Here is a 9,358-nt window from a genome sequence, read left to right as displayed (position 1 = left end):
GCCTCAGGCATGTCATGTGCTCTCCCGGGGAATTTGGCCTTGGGTCACGTGCCCCTGGCAGTGGCGTGCTACACAGGCTCCCAGGAGGGTGTGGGTAGTGACCTGCATTTGCACACAGGACCCTTGGTAGCAGTGGTGGCAGCGGTAGCAGTCCGTGCTTGCCTCTGGGATACAAGATGATAGCTGTGGCTCACGCCCATCTCTGGAGCTTGCTTAGGTGGTGCTCTGATGTCTGTGGGCACATGGATCAGGAAGCCCCTCTCTTCACACACCCTGAAACAATGGTCTCTTGCCTCTCTGGCAGTTCCAGACTTTTTCCCGGATTCCCTCCCCACTGGTTGTGATGCACTAGCCCCCTTCAGGCTGTGTTCATTCAGCCAACCCCCATCCTCTCCCTGGGGTCTGAACTCCAAAGCCCGAGCCTCAGCTCCCAGCCCCCACCTGCCCTGGCGGGTGAGCAGATAAGCATCTCAGGCTGGTGAGTGCTGGTAGGCATCTATCTTCTGTGTAGGGATCTCTCTGCTTTGCCTTCTGAACCCCTGTTGCTGTGCTCTCCACTGTGGCTCTGAAGCTCCCCACCCCCTGTCCCCACCAGTGAAGGGGCTTCCTAGTGTGTGGAAACTGTTCCTCCTTCACAGCTCCCTCCCAGAGGTGCAGGTCCTGTCCCTATTCCTTTGTCTCTTTTTTTCTTTTTTCTTTTGCCCTACCCAGGTACGTGGGGATTTTTTAGTCTTTTTGGAAGTCTGAGGTCTTCTGCCAGCATTCAGTAGGTGTTCTGTAGGAATTGTTCCAAATGTAGATGCATTTTTGACTTATTTATGGGGAGGAAGGTGATCTCCATGTCTTACTCCTCTGCCATCTTGAAGGTCTGCTAACAATGTATTATTATAATTCATTATTTTTTGCCTTTACCAAAATGGTCAGAACTAAAACTAATATCATATTTTTGCATTATTATGTGTTTGAGTATTAGTAAGACTAAATATTTTTAAATGTTTTAAATACAAACAAAAACATTTGTATTCTGATTTTGTGAATTGCCTTTATATATAATTAATATATTATTCTAATGAGGTGTTCTATTTTACGTATTAGTTTATAAAAGTTGTTTACATATTCATGCCACCAATCCTGTATCCTATATGCTGCAACTAATTTTTCAAAGTTGTGATTTTATTTTATATTTGCTCATTTTTAATGAAGATTTAAATTACAATGCATTCAAATAATTGTGTCTTTATTAATTCCATATTTTGTCACTTGCTTAGAAAAGTCTTCCTTGTTTCAAAATTTTAACATATTTTCCTATATTTTCTTCTTGTACTTATACAGTATAACGTTTACATTTAGTTTCTAATTCATATAGGATTTTTTTTTTTAATTTAAGGAATGAAGTATATATTGAGCTTCAAGTTTTTAAATGGCTTGTCAATTTTCCCAATAATTAAATAATAATTCATTTGTCCATTAATTTGAAATGCTACCATTATCATATACTAAATTTGGTTATGCATAAATTTGCTTTTGAACTTTCTGATGTGCTCTGGAACCAGCACCACATTACTTAAATTACTGTAGTTATGTAATAGTTTCAATATCTTACATAGCAAGTTTTCACTGATTACTTTTTCCCTCAGAATTATCTATTTTTATTCCTTTTTTTAGATTAAATATTGAATAATGTTAGAAATACAAGGGATATAGAATAACCAGAACAATTTTGAAGAAGAAAACAAAGTTGGAGGACTCGGCTTCCTAATTTCAAAACTTTTTGCAAAGCTGCAATAATCAAGACAGTGTGGTACTGGCATAAGGACAGACATATAGAATTCAGAGTCCAGAAATAAACCCATACATCTGGGGTCAATTAATTTTCAACAAGGATGTCAAGATCATTCAATGGGGAAAGAATAGTTGTTAGACCAACTGGATATCTACAAAAGTTGTTAGACCAACTGGATATCTACATGCAAAACCGTGAAGGTGGACCTGTGCCTCTTACCATATACAAAAACTTAAGTCAGAATGGATCAAAGACCTAAATCTAAGAGCTAAAATTATAAAACTCTTTGAAGAAAATTTAGGAGTAAATCTGTTTCCTTGGATTAGTCAGTGATTCCTTAGGTACTATACCAAATAAAAAGCAATGAAAGAAACAAAAGTAGGTAAGCTGTGCATCATTAAAATTAAAAACTTTCATTCATCAAAGGTTACTATCAAGCAAATGAGAAGACAACCCACAGAATAGGAGAAAATATTTGCAAGTCACATATCTGATAATTGTCTAGTACCCAGAATATATAAATAACACAACTCAACAATATAAAGACCAATAATCCAACTTTAAAATAGGCAAAGGATTTAAACAGACATTTCTCCAAAAAGACTTACAAGTGATCAATAATCACATTAAAAGATGCTTAACATAATTAGTCATTAGGGAAATGTGAATCAAAACCACAAGTTACCATTTCACACCCACTAGGATAGCTATAATAATGAAAAAAGAAGGAAAATAACAAATGCTGGCAAGTATGTAGAGATAGTGGAACCCTCATACATTGTCAGTGGGTATGTGAAATAGGGCAGTCACTGTAGAAAACCTTTGGGTGGTTCCTCAAAAAGTTAAACATAGTGTTACCACATGACCCAGCAATTCCACTCAAGAAAATTGAAAACACAGGCTCACAAAACAACTTGTACACAAATTTTCATAGACACATTATTCAAAATAGCTAAGGTGTGGAAACAACCCAAATCTCCATCAACTAATAAATGTATAAACAAAATGTACTATATTCGTACAATAAAATATTATTCAGCCATAAAAAGGAATAAATTACTGACATAAGCTACACATGCATGTACCTTGAAAACATTGTCCTAACTAAAAGAAGCCAGACACAAAAGGTCACATAATATATGATTCTATTTTATATGAAATGCCCAGAATAGGTAAATCCATTGAGACAGGAAACAATTTAGTGGTTGTCAGGGATGGAGGGAGGAGGGAATTGAGCAGTATGGCATCCCATTTTGGAGTGATAACATGTTCTGGAATTAGATAGAGGTGACGTTTGTACAATAGTGCAAATATACTGAAAAACACTGAATTGTGTGCTTTAAAATAGTAAAAATGAGTTTTATATGGTATGGATTTTATTTCAATAAAATTGTATTAAAGAACATAAAAACAAAATTTGAAAGAAATACAATCTTTTTTTTTTGGCCATGCAGCTTGCAGGATCTTAGTTCCCCAACAAGATATTGAACCCATGACCCCTGAAGTGGACGCCTAGAGTCCTAACCACTGGACTACCAGGGAATTCCTGGAATATGATCATTTTGGATTGGAATATTTAATATTCTCAAAATATTACATTTCAAAAATTTTAATGTATAAATTGAATGTAATACTGATTAAAGTCCTAGTAGAGTTTTCTATAACTAGATAAATAATCTTAAAATTTAAGCATACATACTTAAGAATAGCCATTTAAAAAGCATGAAAATGAAGAAATGTGAGAAAAGACTTTCTTTAGCAATTATCAGAATGCTATATAAAGCTACCTTAATAAAATAAATGTAGTATTGATACAGAAATAGACAAAAACATCAGTGGAACACAGAAATAATTCCCACTATCCAGAAAATTTAATATATGAAAAAGTGGCCTTTCAAATTTATTGAAAAAAGACGGCTCAATTAATAAATGATTCTGACACAACTGTTCAATTTCTTTTGAAAAGAAAAAAAATGTTTGTTGACTATCTTATATCATATAAAAAAAAAATTCCAGAATTATTTAAGGCTTAAATGTAAAACAGTAGAGCTTAGAGCTGAATCTACCTGCCTACTCATATAATCTGGGGGTAGAGGAAACCCAAAATCTACAAAATAAAATCTAAATATGTTTAGCTACATGTAACTGAAAATATTAGTACAAAAACACATATATGAAGTTAATAAAGGAATATTAGATTAGAGTGAAAAGCTTGCATTTGCAATACAAGCAGATAAAGAGCTACACTTCAAACATTTTATAAACTGACAATAAAAATAAAAATATCAGGAAAATGGGCAAAAAATAGGAATAAGCAATTCACAGAATATGAAATCCAAATGGTCAATAATCACACAAAGTTGTTCAAACTTACTAGCAGTCAGGAGAATGCAAGTTAAAGTCACAAGGAGATTGATTTTTTTACCCATCCATCAGACAATAAAATAAAATAAAGTGCAATAACACATTACCAGCATGGATATGGGCATAAAGGTACTCTCAAAGTTTTAAAGAAGATTATTAGTTTTTACAAATGTTTGAAAAGGTGATCTGTTGGCATCTATTAAAATTAAAATTAATCTTAACTTTAACAAAGTAATTCCACTTTAGAGTTCTATCCCTTAGAAACAGAAGCAGCAATAAGGATATATGTCATGGAGCCTTTATTAGAGCATTATTTGTAGCGCAATGAAATCGAAAACAAATTGAACATCTACCAAGAAAAAAAAAAATGACTGAATATACTTAGAGTCTGTCAACACCATGGAACCTTATGTGGCCATTAAAAATAATAAATTACAGCTATAACTGTTTACTTGGAGAGATTGCCATGACATATAGTTTAATGAAAAAGTAAAGATGCAGAAAGTATGTATGGTATAATATTTTTGCAAAACCATGTCCAAACCACTCCATATGTGTGTACATTTGTATTTGTGTATATAAGTATGAAAAATATGGAATTACGCATAGCATAATAGGTTTTTAATATGATTTATGGAGGATATCATTTAGATAGAGTGAGAAGAGGAGAGAACAAGGAGAGGTAAGCTAAATGCCAAGCAACAAAAGCAAAAAAGAAGTGGTAGACTTCTACTCTAAAGAAGCATACATGTCATATGTTATAATTCTATCTCATTTATATAAGGTTATATAAACATATAAGATTCTTAAAATAAATATTTAAATAAAATAACTTTGTAAAGCACTGGAAAGCAAGATTTAATCTCATTAAGATTGTTTTACATATTAAAATCAATCTTGGGAGAATTTACAACAAAATGTTGTTGTCTTCTCATCAAAGAATGGTGTGTCTCTACACATATTCTAACCTTCTATTAATGTTCTCTTGTAGAGTTTTTTCTTCCCTTCATGCAGGTTCCTCACATTTTGGTTTTGATACAATTTAGAAGTTTAAAGCTTTTATTTTTCTTTTTTCAAAATGATATGCTTATTTTTTAAAAGGAAATTATAGTATAAAAGGACATTCAGTGAAAACCAAATTATATGAAACATGACACAATACAACTTATAAAAAGATACTATAAATTTTAGGTAATCACTTGATAATATTTATCATGCATGTCTCTAAAACTCAAGAATAAGGTATCATGGTGAACTTTAATATAAGAAACAAAAGTAGTCTATAAACGAATATTCTTTAAATTAACTACCAAAATATTATTTACTTTTCTTTTGTATTTTTGTCCTATGGTTCAATATAAACCAATGTTCAGAATTAGGTAAGAATTTCAATATGAAAATTAATGTAGTTTAAAATATATGTGGCATTTGGATTATCTTCCTCATCATATAATAAATCTTGATGTTTCAAATGGACATGAGAAAGGAAGAAATTTGGTGCTTTTCTTTTTTCTTCTTTCCCTGATCTTTGTTAAGAATCCTGTTAATCAAATGGCAATCTTCTTAGTTTTTCCTCGTTTGTCTTTCCATCAATCTGGAAAATGGGGGGGGGGGCAATTGTTGGTTGATATGAAAAGCCTTTTTAAATTTTTATTTATTTATTTATTTATTTATTTATTTATTTATTTATTTATTTTTAACATCTTTATTGGAGTATAATTGTTTTACAATGGTGTGTTAGTTTCTGCTTTATAACAAAGTGAATCAGTTATACATATACATATGTTCCCATATCTCTTCCCTCTTGTGTCTCCCTCCCTCGCAACCTCCCTATCCCACCCCTCTAGGTGGTCACAAACCACTGAGCTGATCTCCCTGTGCTATGTGGCTGCTTCCCACTAGCTATCTATTTTACGTTTGGTAGTGTATATATGTCCATGCCATTCTCTCACTTTGTCACAGCTTACACTTCCCCCTCCCCATATCCTCAAGTCCATTCTGTAGTAGGTCTGTGTCTTTATTCCCATCTTACCCCTAGGTTTTTCATGACCTTTTTTTCTTTTTTTCTTAGATTCCATATATATGTGTTAGCATATGGTATTTGTTTTTAGCTTTCTGACTTACTTCACTCTGTATGACAGACTCTAGGTCCATCGATCTCACTACAAATAACTCAATTTCATTTCTTTTTATGGCTGAGTAATATTCCAGTGTATATATGTGCCACATCTTCCTTATCGATTCATCTGTGGATGGACACTTAGGTTGCTTCCATGTCCTGGCTATTGTAAATAGAGCTCCAATGAACATTTTGGTACATGACTCTTTTTGAATTATGGTTTTCTCAGGGTATATGACCAGTAGTGGGATTGCTGGGTCGTATGGTAGTTCTATTTTTAGTTTTTAAGAAACCTCCAAACTGTTCTCCATAGTGGCTATATCAATCTACATTCCCACCAACAGTGAAAGAGTGTTCCCTTTTCTCCACACCCTCTCCAGCATTTATTGTTTCTAGATTTTTGATGATGGCCATTCTGACCAGTATGAGATGATATCTCATTGTAGTTTTGATTTGCATTTCTCTAATGATTAATGATGTTGAGCATTCTTTCATGTGTTTCTTGGCAATCAGTACATCTTCTTTGGAGAAATGTCTATTTAGGTCTTCTGTCCATTTTGGATTGGGTTGTTTGTTTTTTCGGTTATTGAGCTGCATGAGCTGCTTGTAAATTTTGGAGATTAATCCTTTGTCAGTTGCTTCATTTGCAAATATTTTCTCCCATTCTGAGGGTTGTCTTTTCGTCTTGTTTATGGTTTCCTTTGCTGTGCAAAAGCTTTGAAGTTTCATTAGGTCCCATTTATTTTTGTTTTTATTTCCATTTCTCCAGGAGATGTGTCAAAAAGGATCTTGCTGTGATTTATGTCATAGAGTGTTCTGCCTATGTTTTCCTCTAAGAGTTTGATAGTGTCTGGCCTTACATTTAGGTCTTTAATCCATTTTGAGTTTATTTTTGTGTATGGTGTTAGGGAGTGTTCTAATTTCAAACTTTTACATGTACCTGTCCATTTTTCCCAGCACCAGTTATTGAAGAGGCTGTCTTTTCTCCACTGTATATTCTTGCCTCCTTTATCAAAGATAAGGTGACCATATGTGCATGGGTTTATCTCTGGGCTTTCTATCCTGTTCCACTGATCTATATTTCTGTTTTTGTGCCAGTACCATACTGTCTTGATTACTGTAGCTTTGTACTATAGTCTGAAGTCGGGGAGCCTGAATCCTCCAGCTCCATTTTTCGTTCTCATGATTGGTTTGGCTATTCAGGGTCTTTTGTGTTTCCAAACAAATTGTGAATTTTTTTGTTCTAGTTCTGTGAAAAAAGCCAGTGATAGTTTGACAGGGATTGCATTGAATCTGTAGATTGCTTTGGGTAGTAGAATCATTTTCAAAATGTTGATTCTTCCAATCCAAGAACTTGGTATATCTCTCCATCTATTTGTATCATCTTTAATTGCTTTCATCAGTGTCTTATAATTTTCTGCATACAGGTCTTTTGTCTCCCTGGATAGGTTTATTCCTAGATATTTTATTCTTTTTGTTGCAATGGTAAATGGGAGTGTTTTCTTAATTTCATTTTCAGGTTTTTCATCATTAGAGTATAGGAATGCCAGAGATTTCTGTGCATTAATTTTGTATCCTGCTACTTTACCAAATTCATTGATTAGCTCTAGTAGTTTTCTGGTAGCATCTTTTGGATTCTCTATGTATAGCATCATGTCATCTGGAAACAGTGACTGTTTTACTACTTCTTTTCCGATTTGGATTCCTTTTATTTCTTTTTCTTCTCTGATTGCTGTGGCTAAAATTTCCAAAACTATGTTGAATAATAGTGGTGAGAGTGGGCAACCTTGTCTTCTTCCTGATCTTAGTGGAAATGGTTTCAGTTTTTCACCATTGAGGACGATGTTGGCTGTGGGTTTGTCATATATGGCCTTTATTCTTTTGAGGAAAGTTCCCTCTATGCCTACTTTCTGCAGGGTTTTTATCATAACTGCGTGTTGAATTTTGTCAAAAGCTTTCTCTGCATCTATTGAGATGATCATATGGTTTTTCTCCTTCAATTTGTTAATATGGTGTATCACGTTGATTGATTTGCGTATATTGAAGAATCCTTGCATTCCTGGAATAAACCCCACTTGATCATGGTGTATGATCCTTTCAATATGCTGTTGGATTGTGTTTGCTAGTATTTTGTTGAGGATTTTTGCATCTATGTTTATCAGTGATATTGGCCTGTAGTTTTCTTTCTTTGTGACATCTTTGTCTGGTTTTGGTATCAGGGTGAAGGTGGCCTCATAGAATGAGTTTAGGAGTGTTCCTTCTGCAATTTTTGGAAGAGTTTGAGAAGGATTGGTGTTAGCTCTTCTCTAAATGTTTGATAGAATTCACCTGTGAAGCCATATGGTCCTGAACTTTTATTTGTTGGAAGATTTTTAATCACAGTTTCAATTTCAGTGCTTGTGATTGGTCTGTTCATATTTTCTATTTCTTCGTGGTTCTGTCTCGGCAGGTTGTGCATTTCTAAGAATGTGTCCATTTCTTCCAGGTTGTCCATTTTATTGGCATAGAGTTGCTTGTAGTAATCTCTCATGATCGTTTGTATTTCTGCAGTGTCAGTTGTTACTTATCCTTTTTCATTTCTAATTCTATTGATTTGAGTCTTCTCCCTTTTTTTCTTGATGAGTCTGCCTAATGGTTTATCAATTTTGCTTATCTTTTCAAGGAACCAGCTTTTACTTTTATTGATCTTTGCAATCGTTTCCTTCATTTCTTTTTCATTTATTTCTGATCTGATCTTTATGATTTCTTTCCTTCTGCTAACTTTGGAGTTTTTTTGTTCTTCTTTCTCTAATTGCTTTAGGTGCAAGGTTAGGTTGTTTATTTGAGCCGTTTCCTGTTTCTTAAGGTAGGATTGTATTGCTATAAACTTCCATCTTACAACTGCTTTTGCTGTATCCCATAGGTTTTGGTTCATTGTGTCTCTTTCGTCATTTGTTTCTAGGTATTTTTTGATTTCCTCTTTCACCTCTTCAGTGATCAGTTGGTTATTAAGTAGTGTATTGTTTAGCCTCCATGTGTTTGTATTTTTTACAGATCTTTTCCCATAATTGATATCAAGTCTCATAGTGTTGTGGTCAGAAGAAAAGATACTT

The sequence above is a fragment of the Eubalaena glacialis genome, chromosome X (genome assembly GCF_028564815.1).
Source record: "Eubalaena glacialis isolate mEubGla1 chromosome X, mEubGla1.1.hap2.+ XY, whole genome shotgun sequence".
Classification (NCBI taxonomy): Eukaryota; Metazoa; Chordata; class Mammalia; order Artiodactyla; family Balaenidae; genus Eubalaena; species Eubalaena glacialis.
The sequence above is the reverse complement of the archived record's forward strand: the minus strand, read 5'-3'. Positions refer to the sequence as shown.